Source organism: Austrofundulus limnaeus, unplaced genomic scaffold (assembly GCF_001266775.1).
Source record: "Austrofundulus limnaeus strain Quisiro unplaced genomic scaffold, Austrofundulus_limnaeus-1.0 Scaffold1100, whole genome shotgun sequence".
Taxonomy (NCBI): Eukaryota; Metazoa; Chordata; class Actinopteri; order Cyprinodontiformes; family Rivulidae; genus Austrofundulus; species Austrofundulus limnaeus.
Window position 1 is genome coordinate 19,801 of NW_013953502.1, and position 25,082 is coordinate 44,882.

General features: G+C 40.9%; 1 protein-coding gene across 2 annotated transcripts in view; it reads right to left on the bottom strand.

Annotated features, from left to right (window-relative positions):
* Nucleotides 1-22,525, bottom strand: part of mmab (metabolism of cobalamin associated B) — a 38,688-nt gene extending 16,163 nt beyond the window's left edge. Inside the window, exon 1 of one of the 2 annotated variants that reach the window (XM_014030667.1) lies at nucleotides 22,428-22,525. The gene's annotated coding sequence lies outside the window, so the exon portion shown is untranslated. The remainder of the gene's footprint in view (nucleotides 1-22,427) is intronic. The other variant, XM_014030666.1, reaches the window with a different exon arrangement.
* Between the last annotated feature and the right edge of the window lie 2,557 nt (nucleotides 22,526-25,082).

A 25,082-nucleotide genomic window follows, 5' to 3' on the forward strand; every position in this document is an offset into this window, starting at 1 on the left:
TTTCAGATAACTCGTGGAGGGAGTAAAAGGGGGTCAAGGATTTGGTGAGAATGTCAGAATTAGAGAGGTCCAGTTGTGCTGCCCCCTCGGCGAGGAAGGGGTCACGTACAAATCGTTTAACATTTCGCGTGTTTTAGGGAGTTTTGTCCGGATGAATCAATGCGAGTGAAGCAAGGATGAATAATTCATTTTTTCCAAGCAGGAGGAATGAATTGCTAAATGTGAATTTGCTGAGTGGTCTCGCACACTGTGGCACATTCCCTCTGGTCCCCTGTCAACTGGTGAAATGCTTGTCAGGAACCATTAAGATTGAATACAAAATTAGATCTGGCTGACAAGATATCATGATGCTGATGTCTGGTGGTTTTGCTAATAGGGGATATGGTATGTGAATATCTACGGCAGGCACTTCTATAGGCTGCTGGATCGCTATAACATGTCATCTGTCATTATTGTGAGAAGTGRCTGTTTTTGTCTGTTTTCTGTCAGAAATGAGTGCAGAATTAGCTACAAAGAGGAAGATTTTCTAACTCGTTTGTAACGACACAACGGCCGAGGCGAAATTGACGTCATGATCACCTCTCTGTCATGATGAGCTGTGCCGTCCTCCTGGGGGGTTATTGCCCTTTTGGTAAATGGCTGATGGAGGCCAGTGGCAGGGGTCTTATTAAGACAGCAGGGTCAAAGAATTTAGAGGATTTTGTTTTACTTTTTTTTAAATGTTTGCCTTAGCTTTGAGTTCTCCTTACTGCAATGCAATGTTTTATGTAACTTTGGATACCTGAAGGGTAAGTTCAACTTATTCCAGCTGTCACCACGCAAGAGGCAGGGTGCAGACTGAACGCTACAAAACCAACGCAGAGACCAACAATCGGACACGCTCATAKAGCCAAGTTAGAGTCTTTAATTTAKCTTTATGTTTTCAGGCTGTGGGAGGAAGCAATGCTCAGGAAAAACAATCATGAAACAAAATACCGGAGTGTGTGCAAACTTCACATTAAGGCTTCTGGCAAGATTCACTTTTTTTTGTAGCTGTGCCAATCCTCATCCTGCTGAAAACAAAACACTGTGTTTTTAGAAAAGCAAGTGCGTTCTTCCAAAAGTTGCAGAATAAATAATTAAACACACCTACACTCAGGGTCTTTGCTAATAGAACCTTGATTTGTCTGGTATTTATGTAGCTTATGTTGCAAATTATTAATGCATAAAGCCAATGCTACCAAATTGATTCTGGCTTAACTGAGAGTGAAAATCACGATAGATTTCAGAAGTAGTTAGAAGCTTTTTGTTGAGCAGGKTTTATACTTTATGTAGTTTATGTTTTGCGTTACAGTAATTCAGTTGTGTATAACAACGTTTGAAAGGCTTCACTTGTTGCTAAATGTCCCAAAAGGTTGTTGAAAGTAAGACATTTTAATAATCAAACTGCATTGCTCTATACAGCTTGTATAATATATGTTAAATATAGATTTAGACATAAACATCCCCCCTGACTTCTGTTTTAACGCTTCTTAACATAGCCAAAACATTTGAAATAAGGTTTCCACCTGGAGAATCTGTTTGGTCTAGAAGGGTTTTCCTGTCTTTTATATAAAACAGCTCCACGGTGCTCAGCCCTGCTTGTGCTGAACAACTGTAAATATCTGAAACACATGACARGCAGCAGTCCAACGTCCCAGTTTCTATTATGGAATTGTGTCATGTCTGAGTATTGATCCAGTAATTGATCCTGTGAAGTTGAGGGCACGTGGAACATACTCCGCCTCCCCTAAGCACCAGGAGTGCTCTTTTTTTTAATTGCAGGCTGAGGCGCTGGTTTTTCATGTTGCCTTTGAAAGGCCTCATTGATTTTTATACCAGCCTTCATCCTCCCTGTGCTGCGTTTTAAGAGCAAATCCCTTGTGTCAGAGTTGCCCCGATTGTAAAAGTATGAGATCTGTCAGTGCTTTTCACAAGGCTTCCAGGTGCTATTCAGACACGTTAACACTCATGTTTAAAAAGTCAGACATTTGGATTTTTTCATGTCTAAACAGAAGGTGAAGGGAAAAAAGTCTGTTACATCCTGCCAGTCCCAGTCTCACATGACAGCTGCTGGATTTATGATTAAATATAAGGTTCCTTAGATTTGATTTTCAAACATCCATCCATGCATGATTACGTACACACACGCATACACACATCCATACATACACAAACATCTTTTAGGCAAAGTTTTGTTTACTTTAACTGTTTGGTTGTATCTATGATTTAGGCTTATTTTACCTTTTTAGCTGTCATTTTGCTGATTTTTAGCTTTTAGCTATAGTAAAAAAAATAGCTACCATTTATCTAATTTTAGCATATTGATATATTCTTGCTTATCTTATGGACGGTTTTCCTTATTTAGTTTTTAGCTAACGTATTTTTTAGCTTGTATGTACAATTTAGTGTATTTTACCTTTTTAGCTACCATTTAGCTGATTTTTAGTTTTTAACTATAGATATTTTGTTAGCTACTGTTCTTCCATTTTTGGCATTTAGGTATGTTCTTGCTTAACTTATGGACCGTTTTAGCTAGAATTTTCTTTTTCAATATGTATGTGTGGTTTACTTTAGTTGGGTTTAATTGACTTGAGCTTTTAGCTATGGTTCTGTTCTGTTTTTTAACAATTAGCTATGGTTCGTTTCAGCTATGGTTTTGCATATTTTATCTTTTAGCTCTGTAATTGCTCATTTTAGTTTTGTTCTGCTTTTTCCAATTAACAACTTCAGCTTTTTCTACAAACTTCAGACAGCATTCACTCTGTATTTTAGCAAAAAACATACATTTCTCATGTTGTTGTGTATAAAATGGTGAATGTCCCAATAATAACTGACACAAAGTCACATGCTAAAATGAATCCAATAGTCCAAACAGGATTTATTTTTCTGTGAGGCTTTTAACTAAAGTGTGGTGACACAGAAATATATTCAGTAATATGTGGGTCTATAATATAAAACAAAAACATCCTGAATGAAATTTGATTTGCATTAATTTGAGAAGCAGCTTATCTAACGTTCATACTTTGAACTTGCTTTGAATTCTAAAATAGGTTCTCATCATTTCTCCTGGATTGCAGCCAGTTTATTGGATTTGTTGTTATTTTATTATTATTTTTCTTCAGCAGCTCAGAAGGAGGGTGATCTGAAAATGTTATCACGTGACACGGTGTGATTGATGGACCATTAAAACGTCAGCCAGATGTACTTAAAACTGCAGCTTTTAGGTTGATAAATCACGGCACAAATGGATACATAAAGCTGTTAGAAACAAATATTCCCATCTCGAGCTATCTGCAGTCAGATAGTAATGGATGTTCAATCTGATGGTCTGTCTCTCTGGGTGTTTCTTTTTCATATTTCCTCCCCCTGGTGTACAGTATACCGGGGCCACTGCAGTCATATAATTGCAATAAAACAGGTAGGAGTGTTCATATTTCATTTGCTGCATTTGGTGATAACATCTAATAATCCGAAAGCGTGGCAAAATTGGTATCTCGTTGCTCATGCATTATGAATGAGTCACTGATTGCTTTTTTGCATAGATTAGCAATCATTTCACAGAAATCTCTCCTATAAAATTGGACCGGGATGGTTGTAGCTGTTTTTCCGAGGAGTCGAGTCGCCAAATCATGCTGCTTTTTAACATAAGACCGATCAGGTGATACCACTTTTCCCTCTTGCCCTTCAGCTCCTTCTCTGCTCTCTGATTTATTTCTTTATGCACATCATCACAGGGAGGACAAGTGTAATTTTCTGCCCACTTTGCAGCTGATTGCTCACTTAGTGCACATATTCAGTATCTGCAGTGTTATTGTGTTTGGAGCCAAGCACTTCTGAARGACGGAGATTCGTTGCCATCGAAGCGCGCATTTGTCAACTTCGCAAGTGCGTCCGCAGGAGCAAATGTTCAAAAGGCGGCAGGGATTTGTGTGGGGCACGTGTGGATTTCAATGACCTCTGTCTCTCCTGACTCGGAGCCACAGGTTGGCAGAACACATAAGGGGCTTGTATGGTCTGCTGGGTAGGAAAATTGTCTGGCGACCGGATCCCTGTGTGAAGTCCAGGTGAGGTTTACATACTTCCTTTGCTTTCTGCCAGGCAAATGACCTCTCTCACATTCGCAGTGATCCACACCATCTAGTGAAGTCACATGTACTCGACAAAATATTCAAAGAGGGTTTGATAAACAATGATGTGGTGCTCTCAGCTTCAACCACTGTTCATGCTCTGAGCTGTCGCATGTAGAGCCTTTAATGCCATGATTTATAAAACTCACATTCTTTAAAGGCATTCACTGTCGAGACTGCACGTCAACGTTTAAAACTGTTACAACTGACTCAGCACACCAGATTTTAGCTCAATATCTGTAAAACTGTAATAGTTGTACATCCTGAGAGTTTAATTAAAATCCATAAAATAGTTCATGAGATATTTAGCTAATATCACCTTTCATTACAGTGGCTATATTAATACCTTTGTTGAACAGTTTGTCATTTAAAGTGTCTCGTTGCAGACTAAATAAGCACAGAGTAGTGGGAGTGTGCATGAGTGTTTCTGCTCGTGTGGACGCCTGTGACGTGTCTCCCTGTCTAACCTCCTGGCCTTTGGCCCCCTGTCCCCCCTCAGATGGGCAGACTCATAGCCGAGGCCCTGTGGAGGTTGGTGCCCTCTGCCTGACAGCCCGTCACTGTGCTACAGTGGAGATCTTTTTTTCTGCAGGAGATGGTGTCTGATTGGGAGCAGTGTGTGAATAGCCCTGTCACACTCGATAAGCCAGCAAGACGACCTGTGACGGGGACATATGGCATGTTTGACAGGGGGAGAGGGTGCGAATCGCACTGAATGATAAAATGGTGTTTTTCCCCCTTCGGCAATGTCATGCTTTCAGGCAAGCGTGCGGACCATCGCTTACTCAGGCAGCTGACTCTGGCCTCCTTGTGACATCTCCTTCAAGGTCTTGGGTTTCTCTGCCTCTCGCGCCTGGACAATTCTGACAATGTGAGCTTTTTTTCCCCTGATCGCAGCTGCTCCGTTAGCTTGTCGATGTGGAGAACATAATTGGACATCAGTTTAGTTTAGTGATGGAGACTGGGAAATTTGTCTTAAGAGCCTGTTTGACAGAGCTCTTTTTAAGGCTCCCTGGCACTGCAGCCTTACCTCCTGTCTCTTCTTGGCCCGTTGTGTGCCTCACACTGTTGATTAATACACACACGGTCTCATCAAATCACTAATTGATGGGTTCAGCCTCCTCAGCACCCTGATTTATTTAACGGGCCATGAACGCTGAGCAGAGCAGAGGAAAGGGAGCAGGGGCGAAGCTGGCCTGGATTTAAGAGCGTCGGGGAAATCATTGAGTTGATCTGCAAAGCCTTTCATCCTTACTGTCAGCCGGGTCCCGACTTCTGCTGTTTGCAGCTTCAACTCCCATCCTGTCAAGTGTCACGTTGTCAGTGTTTGTGGCCATGACAGGCAGCCCAGGTGTCACGCTCAGGCTCCAGTGCACCATCAGGCACCTCGGCTCTGGTCCCCAGTGGTTCGCAGTCAGTGAGACGGCACAGTCCAATAACCCCTCTCAAACCCAGCACGCCTCGCTCCCTGGGGAGTCCCATGTGGAGTTCACTCCTGTGTGTCCACTGGGCCAGAACTTCCAAACTCTGCCAGTGGTCACATAATCCTGCTTTCACTCCGAATGCTAATTATAACACTCCAACTGCTACAGTGCTGCTGCTATTTCTCTGAGAAAAGAAAGATGTTGAGGACAGATGGGCGATATGAGTCGATCTTTAACATTTAGCTGTTTTGTCTAAAGGAGGATTCCAAAAGTGATCAGATCTGCGAAGCTGAACATGTTCAAAATGTGACTGAACATTGAAAGTTTCTGATAAATTTAAAAGGTTATTTATAACTAGAGAATTTGTGTTTCCTGAGAAAATGCCGTATGAATGCTTTTTTGCTGAAAAATGTTTGCTGAGGCAGCTGAAAATGTGAGTTCAATTTGAACAACTGACATTTGCTGAAAGAAGATAAAAGAAAACTAATGAAAAGTCAGTAGGCAACAATAAAAATGTGTGAAAAAGCTGAACAGAGCACAAATATAGCAAAAGTAGCATAAACAAGTTGAATTTAGCAGACAAATGGGAAAAGGACAATAAAAAAATCTCACATTAGCAGAAATATGAAGTACAGAAAAGTTGCATTTTGTGATCAAATAGTTTAAGGAGCTGAAAATAGATGAAAAATAGCTTGAAAAAGCCTGAATTTGAACAAAGGAGCAGAAAGAGCCTATGTTTACCGAATTAAGCTGTGAGAAGCTGAAATGATCACAAAAGGTGAAGTCAGTAGAAAAAAGCTGAAATTAGCTGAAATCCGCTAAAAAGTAGCTTAAAAGGGAAAAAAACATTAAATTAGCATAAAAAGTAGAAAGAAGCACAAAAAGTTAGAATTAGAAGAATAAAAGAAAGATATCTGAAATAGCAGAAAAAACTGAACTTATCACAAAAAAAAAAGCTAAAGGAAGGATGTCGAAGATGACTCTGGAAATATCTATTTAACAAGGACAGAAATARGTGGTTCAGAGAARAAAGGCACTTTGTAGAACGGTCAGCTGAGGTAGTTTAATGCAATCAACAAGAACACAGACGTTAACAGAGAGCCATCAGGCTGTCTGTTAAGATCTATGCTAGCAGGCACTTCTAATGGCTAACTTTTATATACTGTTTCAACATACAGATCAGATCATGATGTCACTCCCAGGCCAAAAGAAAGAAAAATAACCATGATAAATTACAAAAACAAGAGTGATTACACCTAGTAGATCTGGTCCTGGTCATGAAACATCCCAGTCTGGTGAAAACCAAAAGAACAGAGTAAAACACAGTAAAGTTGATGTCATTGGGTCAGTTCAATATCTTATCACCTGACCTAAGAATTGATCAAAGTATCATTTCATTACAGGCTCCATCCAYTTTCAGTYAGAAAAAAGTGGCTAAACAGCTAATCAACTGAAAAAGTATAAGATGCTAAAATACCAAAAGTCACAGCACCCATGGCATAAATGAGCCGAACGTTTTGTTATAAATGAAATGATAAAATAGCACAAAAAATGAGGAACGAGTTAAGTTCTGAAAAACGTACAAAAGAAAAACGGCTAAAAATCCATAGTGTGAATGTTTGTTTGATAACACAATGAAGGTGCTGTGATAAAAAATACAGGTTAAGGTTTAGATTTGTGGCACATTTTTAGCCAGWAACACCGTTTAATAATTGTATAATGTGAAACAGATTGTAATTTAGAGATTGATAAGATGTGTTGTCATTAATTACTTTTCATTTGTAAAAGTTGGAGTTATTTTAATGACAGAAATTGCAGTTTTAATGGTAGTAAACTGTTTATTCCCTGGCCCTGCTTGGTCTAGCTGTAGCTCATCAGTTTGGTCAGAAAGAATCTATTTCTCCTCTCTGAGGTCATTCAACAGGTAACATACTAGTTCATGTGTTTTCACATAACCCCAGTTTAAGATGATCTGAATTATCATTTTAATGTTGTTTTCTGCCTGGATTGTAAGAATCAGTAACTTCTTTGTGACCTTACTAATTCAAAAAAGCATCTCTTATTTTGCATAGCTCCACGCTGACACCCTGGCCGTCTCGGTAGATGGTATTGTATAATTCAGTCACAGTTTGGCCTTCAGCTCTTTCATATCCATAAATATTGCTGACACTCTTCATTTCTCAGAACTGCAGCTCCGTGCCTGTGTGACTGCTGCTGTTCCACTGGACACGTAGTTTCAAGCTGAGCAGAGATAATTCACCTTCACTCATTGAATGCATGAGATTTATTTATTTATTTATTTATTTTTCACAATTGTGTATTTGATTCTTTCAACAAGGCTGAAGTGGTCGACTACCCTCTCATATATTTGCCGTTACAAATGCCAAAGTGTTCTCAGCCCCGCAGTGCGTGATTGCCCTGCTGCAGCGCCAAAAGGAGAGGAAGGAGGTCAATCATCTGGTCCCGTTTGTTAATCAGCAGTTAGGACCCTCAGTGGTTTAAAAAAAAACAACAAAACTTCACTCTAGTTAGCGTTGTAAGGATTTGCTCGTGTTTTACTCGATGCATTTTCCTAGAAGATTATAGGGATGGTTGGCACTACAACAAAATTCATAAATATGCATTAAGCTTTTTGAAACACTGCAGTCAGAAAAGAGGCCATTTTGCATGATTGCATTCAAATACAGAGGAATATTATTATTGGGGAGGCAATTTTAGGGAATTGTGAAGCAAACAACCCTTTTTGATTGTGACCTTTGTGAAGAAATAATTTCTGTAGGTCAGAAAACAGTGTAAAGCAGAGAGTTGTTTTTTTAAACCCAGTTAACAACTTTTAAATGAACCTTTTTATAAAACAGGTGATAAAATGTTAAATACATTGACTCAACACTTGCAGACGTTCCTTCCTAAGCTTGTTGTTCTCGTTGTTGTAATTGCATCAGAAATCCYGTGATCGTTTTTTCCTCCCTGGGTTGCTTTTGATGAGCTTGTGGTCTCTTCCATTAAAGGAGTAATGAAAAGAAAAAAGAAGTCGCTACCACTGAGATTGAAGTACGTAGTCCTCATCTGCAGTCTGATGAACGTGGTCAGGGTCACAGCACTTAGCTCTCCAAAGGAGGACCCGTGCTTGTAATCACATATTATGCCTGATCTTTCATTCAAGTGGAGCTGGCATCGGGCAAATGCAAATCATTTCATGGACTGAGTAGCTTTGAYAGTTTTGCTCTGTGTATATGAAGCCTTCAAAACACGTTTTATATGTTTGGGTTGGAGAAATTATAGAAAAAAATACAGATTTTTGGGGGGATTTTTAAGGTTTAACATGTGGACTTGTCTGCATTTCAGATAAGGAACCAATGAGCCTTATTGCAGGAGGTGCAGTGCCTTTCCTCTCCGTCTCTCCCGCATTGTAATTAAGAGCAACATTTCGTGTTAGATTATAGGGAGACCCATCGTGCCACTGAACTGGTCTGGATGATTAATAAAAGGCAGCTAATTTCAGTGCAGGAAGGCAGCACTCCAAAATGGCTCCTAATTACACATTAGGAGTGTGAAAGGCTCCTGCCGCTTCAGCCTCAATCCTCCATCCTACCCACYGCCCCTCCCTGGCCGTGGTGCATGTGCTTGGGCCCACCAGCACATTAACGCCGCTCCCAGGAGTGCCTAATTCCAGCCAACCCGTCGGCACAATCAGTGGCAGATGTCAGGAATCGAAGATGATGAATTATGAATATCCCGGAGATGTGGATAGGATACCTATTGTAGAGGAAAATATTCTTTTTTTGTGTGTGTTGGGGAGGGAGAGSCTTCTGGGCAGTCAAATAAGCAGAAAGATTCTGGAGGAATGTGCAGTGGTTAGACTGATTGATTTCTATTTGTCGTTATAAATGGGCTCTGACTGAAATTGGATGTTTTACTGAAGTCGTCAAGGACTTTATGAGTTGGAGGGGCTGTCTGGCAATGTAGGGTCTATGTCTGACTGTGATAGCAGTAATGACTTCCTCTCCCCCCCACCCCTGGGGTGGTCAGCTCGAGGGCCCAGGCAGCTGGGAAATGATGTTCCGGAGAGGGGAACGGCGTGAAGCTCTCGGCACGCAGCATTTGCATGGCTACGTGATTAGAGCTGAAATGGAGGCGGTGTGGTGAGGGTACGGCTGGGGGTGGAAGGTGATGACAGGAACAGCTGCAGAGAGGAGGACAGGAAACGGAGGCCAGTTGTTTTTGTTGCCACTGATCCTCATCAGCACGGATAATAACAATGTTTTGATTGGAATATTTCACTGTGCTATTTCATGTTATTCATACTATGACTTGAAGCATCTTTATTGCCCAGAAGGTGATTCGAGGTTTCAAGGATAGACCTATGATGGTGACCCTGATCTTTTCCTAAAGATGTAGACATTATTGTGACACATTGATGATTTCCTGCTAAAACAGATGTCAGACCGATACCATGGTCAATTACTGATGGACCGTCCGCCTGATGAGCTGGCTGTGAGTATACGAGTGCACACCTGGACATCTGTGGAGGTGTGGGGGTCACAGCCACAGAGAGGTTTGGGCCTAGGGCTTCATGCCAGTTAAGACTTGACCTCTAGTCCATCCACAGCACATTTTCTCAGCCTTCCTACTGTTCAGTTCTTATGGATCATTGGATGGATTTTATTTAAACTTTCAGAGCATATTCAGAGCTGGCTCTAGTCAATTTGGTGCCCTGAGCAAGATTTCATGGCCCTCCATGTGCAGTTTTTCAAACCTTACTGCCGCTTTACATACATTCACATACACAATTGAATAGTTTTGTCTTTGATATTATTTTTTTTTTCTTTAGAAACCAGGTTGTCCAATTAAAATGGTTAACAACAGCACCTGCACATGTTAACAAGTAGCTGTGGAGTGAAGCAGTTCCAGGGGGTCCAGGAGTCTACTCCCCCAGAAATCTATGTAAAAAAAATAAAATCTACACAAAACACTGCATTTTACATCCATATGAAGAGCATTTTCATAAATTATTGAAATTAATAAACATCAAACCAGTATTTTACACAGCAAAAATAGGAGTGTTAAAATTTCGGTGTTAAACTTTAGGGTGTTGATTTAGCATGCCCTAGTATTATTTTAACACTTTATGAGTAAACTGACACCCAGTGTTGGTGTTAATTCACAGTGTTGATTTCCTCAGTGTTGTATCAACACTGAACAGTGTTAAATAAGTTACGCCCACTGTTAAGTCTTCTATAACACTTAACAGTGTTGTTATAAAACGCCATACAGTGTTGAAAGAAGTATTCTGAAAAGCCCCGCCCTCTTCCACCTCATGTCAGACAGTCCAGTATTTTCTCAGCAAGGGATGCTGGGTAATCTTATAGAAATTATGTTTTTGCATAWTTATGACTATTAAAGAAGTTCATGAGAGTAAAAATMAGTTGTTCTGGTTAGTTTTCGTGTTCAGTTTGATCAAGTTTAAGTTTGTTTTTGGCCAAAAATCGACACCATGAGTGAGAGGTACTTCCTGGTGTGTTAAGGTCGACTTCATTACGCTTTAATGCTAACTACTGAGTAGTGTTAATGCAACACTACAAAGAGTGTGATTTTAACTCTGAGTGTTAAATTTACACTCTTAAATTTTATGGTGTTGACACTTTGTGGTGTCTGTTAACCTTTCTAACATCGTAATTTCCTTTGTTAATAATAATACAGTGGTGTTGCTTTTAACACTGTTGAAATGTTAATGTGACACCCAAAATTGAARATTAAACACTGGTTGGTGTTAACAAATGGGTGTTAAAATTTAACACTTTCACAAATGTTATTTTAACACCAGCAAGTGTGGACACCTATAGACACTTTGTTGGTGTTGAAATTAACACTGGCATTTTTGCTGTGCATGAAGGTAGAACACTGAAAACCAGACTGAACTTTAAATGACATCATAACTGAAACTTCTGTTATTCTTATTTTGTTTTGTATTTACACACTGAGCACCAGTAGTTCGTCTTGACTGCGTCATAAGATACTTTAATCCCCTTATTTCATCTGCACCTTGTGACCTCATTCAAAGCAGGCTAAGAAACCTGAGTAACCAGTGATTATTCTACAGACTAAATCAACTATACTCTGATAAAAAGTTATAAAATTATTTTTTCCTCCCTCATTTGTGGTGTCCCATAGATGGACGACACCCTTAGCATTTGCCTATACTGCCTATGCCACGGTCTGGCCTTGAGCATAATCACTAGATGCACAATGGCAGCTGATTTAACTTTAGGTTTTACAACTACCGAGCTAAAATTTCAATAGACAAATTCACAACACATACTCTGAAACTGACCCTTTGCTATATGGCACAAAATTTCTAATTACGTGTTTTTCAAGGTTTGACCAAAACAGCTAAAACTCCCATAATATCTCAACTTAAGGTGATTTTAGTTTTAAACTCGGGCGTGAAAAGTGTCAAAAATTTAATTTGATTCTTATTTTCACAGTACAGCCACACCTAACTTTAACTGCAGTTGGTGGCATTGTTCTGACAGGAAGCAGATCTGTGCCAAATAAAAGTGTTTTGAATCCACGATTCAGAGCATCAAAGGTAAACAGCAACCTTTTGTCCATAGTACAGGATCAAGTGTATATTATTTTAGATCTCTCCAACTCTGTGTGACTGTATTGAAGCAATTTCAACCCATTTTCCTGATGAGTGCCTCAGTTCTGACGCCCACKCAGCTTCTCATAATCGCAGCGGTCAGCATATAAGTGGGCCCTCTACCAGCAACTCAGCAATATTGAAAAGTGAAAATCTATTCATCAACATGTTTTCCCGTTAACTACATCTGATTGCAGAGTGGAATCCCCAATAGGGTTGAGTCATTACTTTTGGTAAAATAACTCCATTAAATAAGAGTGAACACAACACTGTCCCCCCCACCCCACCACCAGCCCATTGCCTTTAATGTTCCCCCAAGCTTGCAGGCCTACCTGCTGTCTCTTGAGCTCCTCCTTCTGAAACACTAATACTGTCTGCCAGTTCAGTCTTGCACTGATTTGTGGGGAGACCAGGGGTGATCATTTCTTTCTCCCCCCTCCCCTCAGGTGACACTCTGAAATATATTTTGTGTGCCCTTTCACTTCAGACGAGCTCTGTGTGGAGGAAGCCCAGAGGAGACTAATGAGAGAGCGCAGGGGTACAGCTCCGTCTGCCTCCATGCCTCATTTTTCTTGATTTCAGCCACACCAGTGTCYGCATGGGCTCCTGCTGGTCAGGTGATGGCGGTGCCAGCTGGTGCATCCAGCTCGGACGGACAGCGATTCATTTCCCCCAGCTGGTGATTTATGGCACGGCAAATCAGGGAGAAGCTGGTGTGCGTGGCACCGGGCCTCCTGAGTTAGTGCACTGTCCGGCCCCGTCATGCTTTACCACACAGCGGGCTGGACCGCCTAATTTACGCTGGCAGACAGTCACATATATCACACCCCGTCTGGCCAATGAAGATTGGTGGTGTTTGAAAGGGTCTGTATACACAGTCGATTTTTACCCACGTGTTACTCCCTCCCCAGGATTGCACGGAGGAATATTGCTTCTCTCTCCTCTGCCTATTGAATCTCTCATGCTTCATTTCTGCACCTCTTTTTGTTCTTCCACCATCTTTCTCTCTCTTTCAGTTGCCCCCTTTTTTCTCAGTATGTAGACTTAATGTGAAGTGACTGTGTTGGAGGGAGGCCCTCTTTTACTGGTCTGGCTCCTGAAGGCTGTGCCCTTCTGTTCAGGGAGACTGGGAGAGGTCACAGTAGGTAGCTCCCTGGAGCCATGGCGTATTAATGCCTGGGCTGACCTCGGTGATAAGAAGGAAGCTTTGGGTGCATGTTTGATTCATGAGTCCATCCTCAGTGGGGGCCCCTTGGGGGCTTTTTCCACTGCTGTCCTTTTACTGGCAGGGTGGAGGGTTGCTGCAGGGGAGATCAGTCCTGTCTGTCACAGAGAGGTTGGGGTATGATAAAGGCAGCAGTGCTGGGAGTGGGCCTGAGCACACAGATCTGCCCCTGTGTTGGACAGAAGCGATGACTTAATGGTGGGTGGTGATGTGACAGCCAAGTGCTGAGGGATATTAGAACGGATATCTGTGATGGGGGCTGACATCATGAGCACCTCACCTGCCTGAAGGAGTTTTTTTTTTACCCAGGGTGGAACGAGAAAGTGAGTTGAAGGACATTTGGCAGCTCCGCTGTTTTCAGATTTTTTTTTTCTTTTTTTCTTGTCTGTATTTTACATTTTCTAACCCTTCAAAATACTGGATGTCTCTGCAGGTTTGCAAAAAGGAGTTAGATGGCTCAGTCTGGGTGGAAGATGGGGTTTGTGGGAGTAAGCCGACACAGTTTCAGTTCCAGCGCATATCTCCAAATTATATCCTCTGGAGTTTGGTTAGGGATTACTCCTGTCTAATCCTGACAAATGCTGCAGCGTGAGACACATCTCAGACAACAGAGCATTCACACACCCTGCGATGACCACGATGATTGGTTCAAGTAAGTGGACACTGCCATGCAAACACAACTATAGAAGATAAGCATACTGCACAAAAAAATCAATGTCTACAAAAAAAAAGAAGAAAGAAATAAAAATAACAAAGAAGAATCTTTGACACATTCAGAGGTCGGTGAAACATGGAGGTTTTGCAGATGTAAAGCCATTGTTGCATGACTTTATGAGAAAAGGTTTTCTGAAAGCTAAAAATCGGGGTAATTACGGAGCACAGAGAGAAAAGAAGGCGCATCCTTGAACAACTCCATCCTGCCAGACACTTCAGAGCTCCTAATGCCAGCTGTGTAATACATAATCCTGATTTGTGTTCCTTTCAGTCACCAAAAGATCTGTACATGCCTCAAAGAAACTTGTCAAGGCTTTTCAGCACACATTGCCTTCTCACAATCAAGTCGATGCTTGTCAACCCTCCTGCTATCAAAATAGTCACAGTGGGGAAGGGAAATCCACTTTTCATACATCCCATTGCTGTCATCTCCTTCTGCCCATCACTAATCTTTAAAAGCTATTTGCAGTTTTAATATAGATCTCAAATCCTGTTTTCCTTTCTCTCCTCCATTTTTCTTTTCTTTCTGCACACGCGCGCACACACACACACACACACACGTATTATTTAGTGGTTTGCTAGGGGAGTCGGCTTTGGTGGATAGAGCGAGCCTTCTCGTTCCACCGTGCGTTCCCATGGTCTTTCTTTTGTTTTAGCTAAGCCGGTGCCCCCGGATTAAAGGGAAAATAATCCTTCTGTCATTGTTGTTTTTGTTTCAGAAAACCTGCTGAAAAGCGATCTGTTGATTTTTCTCTCGTCTTTCGCAGATTAAGTTTAAATTGAACGATGAAAGGAGAATCTACTGCCGACGTCTGGTTATGTGTGTGCACGTTTTCGATTCATGGCTCAGGAAATATTGACACTGTTGTTGTTTTTTTAATCATAATTTAGTTTGAAACATGGTTGAGTGAATGAGTTCCACACCCCCACGCATTTTTTTATAATGTGTGTAAGGCACATTTGCTGCGAAAAGTACTAAATGTTTAATTCATGCAATCTCTGATTCGTATCAACTTGAATTATTGTCTGGCCCAGCAGCCAAGCTACCCATTTGTGTCAGATGGCAGACTAATGGTGATATTAATGAAGTCATTGCTGTAGTCAGAAAATCAATAATCACTCGAAACAGTCAATGCAAGTGAGTGGGCTTGAATGGTGACCTAGTTCCCATGTAATGACAGCCCCTAACCATTTCTGTGTTGTTTGATGCTCACAACATCTGCTACCTTGCTGCCGTACGGCCGCAGTCGTGCACAAAAACACAGCCGAATCCAATCCACAGCGGTGCGGAGGACGTGAGGGGGAACTGGGGCAGCTGTAATTTTTTGTTTGTTTGTTTGAGACAATCAAATAGAAATGAAGTCGCTGATGCTTCACACGGCCTGTAATAGCAATATTATTCCACGTCATTAGTCAGGAAAAATGGCTCCGAGAAACATCAACCCAAGTTTTCTCTTCGCCACAGAAGGCAGGGGCCAAGTGGGGCCAGGAGGTTAACCTGGCTTTAACATTAARRAAGCCCAGCTGTTGTTGTTGGGTCTTGTGAGTCTGCAAAAGAGAACCAGCAGCGTCCGAGTTGGAGTGAGGCCACAGAGAGGTCAGCAGACCAACGACGGGGAGACGACGGAAGCGGMGGGGTGTTCTGTGTACCAGCTCTGATTCCTGCATACTGAAGCAGCCCTGCGCCGCACTGACATCAGTCAAAACTCCTGACTGTGTTATTACTGTGTTCTGTTGTGTGCTCAGAGATGAATGGGCTCGGCGTTCAGGCTAACAAAGAGCCTTGGCATGCGTACAGGAGCAGGAAGAGGGAATTCTAATGCCGCTTTATCACGGGGCAATAAAAGAAGACAATATGAGCTGTCCTCCATGAACTGGTTTAGTGAACGCTCACATCTCCGTTTTCTGTTCGCAGACACTCCCTGAAAGTCATTTGACAGAGAACGTTTTTTTTTTATCCTTCTTTTTTTCTTACAGTGGCACGAGTGAATGTGTGTTTTAGCAGCTGCACTCAATTCACGTCTTTATTAACGGAGCTGCTTTATGTGGCTGTTACTATGCAGCAGTCACATTTTTCCCTTTTAACAAGACAATTATTTATTTACACTCTGATAACATTTACTTTGCAGCAAATTGATTTTTGTCAAAATGGTTCTAAATGTCAGCTGTGATTTCGGTTCTGGGTTTTATGAACTAAAGCATTTTCACAGCAGACATTTTGACTTCAGGAAAGCACAGATGCCACTAATAACGGCACAATAGCTTTGTCCTGTTTAAATGTMGCAGCAAACCATGATTGAGCGACCTTAAAACAGCAGTGAGCATTTATAATTATTATTGCCTGTTGCCGAAGGCGAAGGCAGAGCAATAATGTTTTTTTTTTGCCTGTGTGTGTTTGTCTGTACTCTTAGCAAAACATCTCATAAATAATGAATGGATTTTAATCAAACTTTCAGAAAGTTGTCACTAAATGTACATCTACAGCCGTGCTCTCAGTCTAAATCTCTGGCATGAAAGGTGATGATGAATGTGTGGTTGTTCAATGCTAAGCCTTTAACTTAACACTTTTTCTCCGCTGTCATCCAAAACAAAAGTCTACAAGATAGGGGTGAGTGTTTTGATCTAAGTATCGATACTATTGATTCCAAGACGAGTACCGTATCACAGCAATACTACAGTAATGAGATCGATTCTTTTGTTTTCACTTTCTTTGCACTACTGATGTTATTTTTCACAAATTAAGTGAAAAATAAAGTCAGTAGTGTGAAGTCTCCAAATTGTTTGGAGCTACTCATTAGTCCTGTACGTTGTGCCCATGTGCTATGGAGGTTTTGTTGTTGTTTTTGTGTTGAAGAAATTGTTATATTATTGTTACATTGTTTCTTCTTATTTGTTATTTTGCACTWGTCCGATACTTTTCATGTTTTTGTGATTTTGCTTTTAGTTTGTCCTGTGTTTTTAMCAAAATCTACAAACTAAAGGCAAAATGACAAAATTATTCAATAAACATGAAAAGTATCAGAATCTGCAATACAAGCCCTGTATTTATTTTGTATCAGATTGATACRGAAATTTCTAGTATCACCCACCCCTACTACAAGAAAGCTTCACTGTCCACAAATAAATGTCGATGTTCAAATTTTCACTCTCAAATATGAAGCAACTGCATCAAATTATTAGTCTGCCCAATCATTGATGACAACTTAGTGTCACAGAAACCCTTTTCTTTAAAAAAAAACCTTGCTTGTCTTGCTGTTTTCTTTTTTGAGTTTTTTTTATGTTTGTCCAGCTTTTTATGTGCGTGCAATGTCCAAAACAGGCAGCAATTTTATGTACCGGTATGTGATTGTTTATGAGTAAAAGAAACTACAAGCACCAGTTCAAACCATAAAGAAAAATCTAAACAACAGAGAACAAGTGACTCAGTTTTTGAAGCGTAGATGCAAAAAGTGAAATGGGTTTGTTCTCTTGGTCTTTTCTATGGAGAAAAAGTCATATTTTTCAACCTAGCGTTGTTTTCCACCCTCAGTTAAGTAAATAAAGCTTCATTATCTGTTGAAACAAGTTCAAAGCGTACAGTTTTTCTGTACATAGCACAAAAATATAATGTGAAATAATCCCACTGAGTAAAGTAAGGTAAATGTTACAACTCAAATCTAAAAGTCTCCTGTATGAACACTCCCTTTTAAATTGTGCACAGCTTAATGATAATAGCTGTTGCACAAAGGGCCGTAATCTGTGTCTTTGGGGCTAACTGATGAGTGGTAATGAAAGTCAACATCTCCTCTGTGGGCTGCAGAGCACATGCAACTAAAAGGCTGTTACCAGAGACAGCCCGGTCCTCAGGCGAACTCAAATACCTTAATGCCAACCCTCCATTCCCACCTCCTCACCCCTTTAGCGAAACTTCCCCATTTTAATCCAGTGGTGTGCATAGAGCTCAGGGAAATGATATTTAAGAGACAATGAGTGCCCTGCAGAGGAAAAGAAGGGAGGAGAGATTAGTGTGCGTCTCTGAAGTGGCTTTGACTCTCCCACTGATGGAGAGTAATTAAAGCAGCCTACTGGGTTGTGGATGTAGCTAAAGGGGGATAGTAATGAAACATCACAGCTCATAGAGCTCGGGCCCGCAGTTCACTTCTTTGGCCCCGAGCCCTGATTAAAGCAGTCACTATGTAGGTTGTTTTTATATGTAATACTTAATACACACGCACATCATCATGCTACTGTGTTCAGATGTTAGGTGGTGTTCAGCAGACAGGCCGTGACAGAAGGATAGTTGACCTGTCCGACATTTTGAGCAAATGGTCTGTGTTCATRGACTGTGTTGAATGGACATTAGTAAACAAAAACTGTTATCAAAGGTCACTACTTCACAGACCAGTTACACACACACACACACACACAGAAAATACCAGTGCAAAGTCGGTGACTCATCCTCTTCGGCTGATTCGTTCTATAAGATAATCTGGCAAACTCTAAATGCCACTGCTTGCATCCTGAGACGTGTCGGCGTGATCAGTAACGTGTATCTTTGGTGGTTTAAGCCATTTTTGTGAAGAAAGACCGTCCATCATTAAACAGAGGTGGAGGCCTCCGTTTTCAGTTGCCCCCTCCTACAGTGCTGCTATTGCCAGTATCACTCCACCCCCTGTTAACAATAGGTGTTAATTAGGTGTCAACGATAGCCATGTGGTGTGAGTATCAGTCACATGGAGGCAGGGCTTAAAAGCCTGAATTTTGCCTGAAACTCTCAGACTGAAGAAGTCTCTTGGAGGAGAGACGAAACGTTTCATTAGAGAAGAACCCGTCCAGAAGACCTATACAATTTTTTTCTTTTTAATACGATGCAATATAACAGGGTCTGTGGGAGCTCGGTGGTCAGTGCCGCTGTCGTGTGATCCAGAGGTTGCAGGTTTGAGCTCTGGTTGTATCAAAAACGTGTACAACAGGTTGCCTTCAGGCTCAGGCCGCCCTCGGAAAAGAGATCTCTCAATGGGATTTGCCTGGTAAAACATGGGTAAATAAATAAATGAATAAARTGGGAGGAGCATAAGATGTAAGACAATTGCAAAATCTTTTAAGAGAGTTTTGATGGAGTGACCCTTGACGAAGGGAGCCGACAAAAGAAAAACAACACAATGATAATGATGTGTCTCAATTCAGGGGTTGCAACCCATGAAGACCACACCCTTCACAGTCTGGGTAGACTACATAAAGGGCTTGAAATGAAACGGTCTAGTCTTTGGATGACGTATGTTTGAATGACCACACACTGCCCCATTACTATGGTGTTATGTCTTATATCCCATGCCTTCAGCTGAAACATGTATTCACACCAAAAACAATGTATTCACAAGTCTTGTCATGGGAAACATAACTTCACAAAATTCAATGTATTGTTACAAATCGTTAGACATAAATAAATAAAAAAACAATAATTTGGGTTTAGCTCTAATATCGGCACTTGTAACTGCATTTTATTTAACATCTCATTGCAGCATAATTTTCAGCAGCTTGTTTGCTCAATTTAAAAACAAAGTATTCGGTCTGCGATGAATTTCCAAACTCCGCTGTTTAAAAAAATTACAAAACAAAACTCAGTCATCTTTGTTTTCCTGTACAGTTTGCTGACGCTGCAATGATTCTGAGATATCAAAGACTGTGCAAGCTGCTCAGATGCAACCTACATTTTTGAGGTTTTGTTCACTGTCGGCTGCATGAGAAGGAGTCGACGAATTGGGACAGCCTTCAGTAGGGTGTAGTGATGTATCCAGCCTACAAATACACCCTACATGGGCTGCAGCCCCTGAAATGAGACACAGCCAATATGTGACATTATGATACAAAACAAGACAGTACTGTATAATATAATACTGTAATATACAATACAAAAAAAAAAAAAACAGGAGTTCAGTTAGATTAGCATTTTTTTTGGCAACACAGAGTTGTAAAACAGAAACGGAAATTGGTTGAAACCAAATTTGCATTATGGATTTTCTTTCATTTAAATGTATTTCATAATGTTTGCTTATTTGAATATTGTGATTTAAGATCTGCATATGCATCACTAAACGCTGAACGTTGCAGAAAAGGCAAGAACATAATGGAAAACATATTTGATTCAAGATGGAAGGCAGCAGATAATCTGTGTTTTCTCTGCTTGTGTAATTTTCACATTCGTTTCAATTTGGGGCCACATTTCTTTATAGTGTGAATTGAATTTAAACTATTCTGATATGAGGATATTTTTTTTCTTTACAAAGACAGTTGCTTTCCAAAGGTGCCTACTTTGTGTGCGTAATAATAAATTCTGTTTGTACACCTAAAGTTGTGCCTCTATAACATCGCAGCTCACGTGGAGTGGAAAAGGGGATTGAAGATGAAAGACGAACACAGGTTTTCACCAGTCTGTTTCTGTCAAGATCAACTGTTGCCTTCTGATCCTGAGTGGCGGAGTTTGGAGACTATTCAGAGGATGTTAAAGCAGAGATCAGAGCTGCAGACATCAACGGCTGGGACAGAGCAGACTTGGCCCAGACAACATGTGGATAATGGATCATTTTCTGTCCAACTCCCGGGTTAGGAGCTTTGAAGCGCWATACAGTGAAGGAGTTGACAGATATTAAATTAAGCATGGAATGAATACATGATGATTTATTTAAAGAGATAAACGTGTCCCAAATATGGGGATATTTTGTACATTTGCTCACGGATCTTACATGGTCAAAAGGCTCCAACTTTAAGCCCCGCCCCCGAGGTGGTCCTGCAGCCACAAAAACTGGCACGATGGGTTTTGTTCAGGGCAATTGTGCTGCTTCTTGTATTTTGGATTTGAGCATTTAGGTCAAACTTGACCTCAGGTTTTGCAACCATCTGCTCCTGGGATGCAGGCCAAGGCCATGGGCCATGGTTCTGGTTCAAACAGGATCYATGAAGAGGCCTCACAGAACTCAGTAGATCCCTCTAATGCTTCCTCTTCATACCCTGTGTTTCAGGTGTTTTCCCTTTTTAGCTGTAGCCTCCAGGGAGCCGGCTTTAAAATGGATGATTGCCTGCGACCGTCGCATTAAAAGCATTAATCCCGCTCTTATCAAGCAGGGAATGATGAATTAGGAGCGTCAGCTCTGGGCTCACCTTTGTTGTCATTTGAACAGAATCAAAGCTTTAAATCACAGGGCTGCACCTGGTAATAGGAGGGGGGGAGACGTTCTAATACTGCGTGTGACAGAGCCGCACTGCTTCCAGCTGATTTAATAACTCCAGAAGGAGGGGGTGGCGCTGGGCTAAATGAAAATTTGAGCAAGGTTTTAAAATATATGATTGCAGGATGAAATGGCAGCTGCCCTCATTTTTCTTTGTTAGTGTCCTCTTTCCTCGCTGTGTGTTCAAGTCGGATGAATCTGAGGTGTCGATGAGTTGTCACCAGGGCAGTTTTGGAAACAGCACAATGCTTTATTATTTGCACACAGTTTGCTGCTTCCTGTTTAAAGGAGACGTGTCATGCAAAAACACTTTTTCGTCGTTAAATGTATTTTGTTGCATACATGGAGTCTCTAGGAGTGCAGAAAACTTGAATTTAGTTTCTCCCGGTGCTGCTTAGATATATTTATATTCTTTATGTTTTATTCATATTATTTTAGCCTGGCCCTTGCCTTCCTACACAGTTCCGCTCAATTCTAGTTCCCCTTCACTGCCCCGTCTGGGACTTCTCCCATAGATAAGGATTTTGCTGGCAGATTTTTAGCCGGGCCAATCAGAGAACAGAACGTCAGTTTTCTGAGCAGTGTCTGCTTGTAGTTTATTTTACCTGGGCCAATCAACAAAAAGAAGGCGGAGTTTTGAACGACATTGATTTTCTGCGCAGTGTCTGCTAGTTATTTTAGCATACGGCAGTGGAGGAAGTGAATGAAGCCAGTCAATGATGATAAGGCTTCCAAATTAAATTAAATTTGTCTGACAAAGCAGCAGCTCTCATTTACAGTCATCTCGTTCGGCTCGGTACTTTTCTCCTCTCAGTAGGGTTGTTTACAAAACACGCAATTTCCAGTTAGCTTCTTAGCTAAAGCCTGAAACATACTCGCTCCAACGCCGACGGGTCGACGCGCGGTCACGTGGTTGATAGGCAGTCGTTTTCGCACAGACTTTTCATAGTCACTGAGACACCCCGCGCCCAGCTTGGGAAACCCCCCCTCCCACTGAACCATACGTCACTGCATGGAATTTCACCCGTAACAGCCAACAAACATTGCAGAAAAAAAATAGTCACTCACCCGACGTATTTGTCCACATCTGTTCTGGTTTAGCTCCACAGTTTTCATCAGTCAGATTCCTCCATGCACAACGTCTGTTTTATCTCCATTCATGAGTTTTTCACGGTATGACTATCTTTATAAAACTCTACTTCCTGGAAGCGAGTCGGAGCTTTTTTTCCCCTCTTTTTTTTCCCCTCTTTTTTTTCTTTTACCGAGTGCAGCAGCGCATATTAAGCACAAATAAACAAGCCATAATTTTTCACAGTTTGACTATATAAACTCTGTTTTCTAGTCTGGGAGCGAGTCGTTCTTTTTTCTGCACAAACAAAGACGCCCACGAATTTCAGACCAATCACACATTACCGTCGACACGGGAAGGGGGTCAAAAGTTCTGCCGGGGGGTTGTGCCAAAAGTGGCTGTCGACACGATGCTGTGAAGCCCGGTGACGTAATTTTCATCATTAAACTGCGACAACCCGTGCCGACATCGGCAGTTCGCAGGAKGTATGTTTTCAGCTTTAGCCTCCGTCACAGCGACAACACACACATGCTTCAGCAGAGGCCACGCCTCCTGCAAGAATCGCTTCTCTATGCAGCAAGTCCAGACCCTTGTACGAAGCAAAGTGAAGGYCAGGGTCTGGTTTTTACCAGGCTAATATTTTTTAAACCTGTTCAGTTTTCTGTAATTTTTTATGACATCACAGTTTTTGCAAAATAACTGCCAAATAAGGTCTGGACTTACCAATTGCATTTTTGTCATCTTCATTCTCCTCTGGCTCTGAATCAGACTCTAGCTCCAARGTGTAAGACTGGATGGACAAGTCTTTGTTAATTAATTTGTAAATAATGTCTGCACAGCTATATAGTCATAAACCCCTCTATCAAACTAGAATGGACCYGTCTGGAAGCTTGAGTGAGGYCAGGGTTTGAAGWGCCTCATTTGGAGAGACAGCCTCAAAACGAGTTGATCTGAGACACACCWCAGAAAAGGGGTGAAAGAGGGGCTTGTGGAGTTACAATAAGGAGYAATTCAGACCACAGCATTGCAGTTSCACTTTGTATAGACCCCAACTGAAGGATTTAAATGTTAAAGGTTTCAATCCTCCTGTTATAATAATTACTACAAATAGTCAGGATAAAAGCAAGGAAAAAAACCTCTTCATCTAATTTATAATAAGCTACYATCTCATTTGTTCTGTATGAAACATGGCAGGTCACACTGCTCCTATAAAAACAGACCACTGCTCTGATTCAAATTGTTCATAAAGTGTGACTTTTGCTGGCTGCCTAGTGGAGAATATCTTAATCTAATGCTTTACGGTTTCCCCCTCACATCGTTCTAACACGGAGGAGGGGGAGAGCAGCAATTGAACATGACAAAACAAATCAACCCAGGCTTTTTATGTGTACATGCTTGAATATTTTAATGAATTTGAATGCTCTATGAGCAAAGCGTTTAAGCAGCTAACCTCTTTTCTTGTTTATAGAGTGCTGCTGAGTGTTTATATACTGTATGCATAGATAGAAAAAAAAACAGGCACAGAATTAAGCAACCACTTTAATGAGAAAAGACAAAAGTAACTCTTATTTAAATTATGTTARCATGTTCAATTCAGTAAGGTCTCACATCAAAGCAACTCATTACATTTTGTTAATTAGACCAAGACTAATTGACCCTGACTTCAGAATATAGGAATAGAACATCTGAGGCAGATAAAGATGATTTTCTACTCTAAAAGTGATTAAATATTAGACGTTTTCCTCTCTTCCTGTCTTCTATACTTTCCAATTTGCCTTTRTCCTTTTTAATTCTTTCTTTTCTGTGTAAGTTCTGTGAAACCAGCCAAAATAGGAACCTTTTTATTTCTGGGACTGTAAATGCAGCAGAAAAATATATGAAACGACAGTTTTGTTGCAGTGAATCTTAATGACTCTTTGAGTGCCTCCTCCTCTGATAAACAGAGGGATTGAGTTGACTTGTACCCAAAGACATAATTTAAATCTGGGGAGGTCACAGGAAACATTAGCAAATTATCTACCCAGTGCCTTCCAAGATCTCCCGGCAGATAATGGAAAAGCCAATCTATTTGGCTGATCGGTATCTTATCGGCATAGGCTGAGAAAAGCTCACAGTAATTTCACTTGATATGATAGAAGATTTCCCTTCACTTTGAGATTAGCTTTCCCTCAGGGCTCTGGGCTATAATTGCACGGCTCTAACAAGGTGAAACATTTGTGAGATTCCCAACTTTGTTTTTCATGAAACTTGGAAAGAGTGAGCAGGAATATGATGTGTATGAACACATAAATACATGTATAGAATACGTGCAAATAACACTACAGCAGAGAAACATTTGTTTGTACTGTATATCCAATTTTAAACACTGAAGATTGAAAAATAACATTTACTTGGCAGTTGGTGATTACGATGACAAAAATAAAAAAGTTACACCCAATATAAGGACATGCATCTTTTAGATGTACAATAGACATTTAATTAATAATGATAACAATAAAAATGGCTCATTTTTTTCACTAATAAACCAACTTAGAAGGCTGAACAAAACAATAGAAATGCCTTGATTGCTGTGAGTTTTAACGGGGCTGCTTCTGAATAAAATCTGTTAGCATCAACATGTTGAAATYCTCAGTGTCACAAAACATAATGTGCAG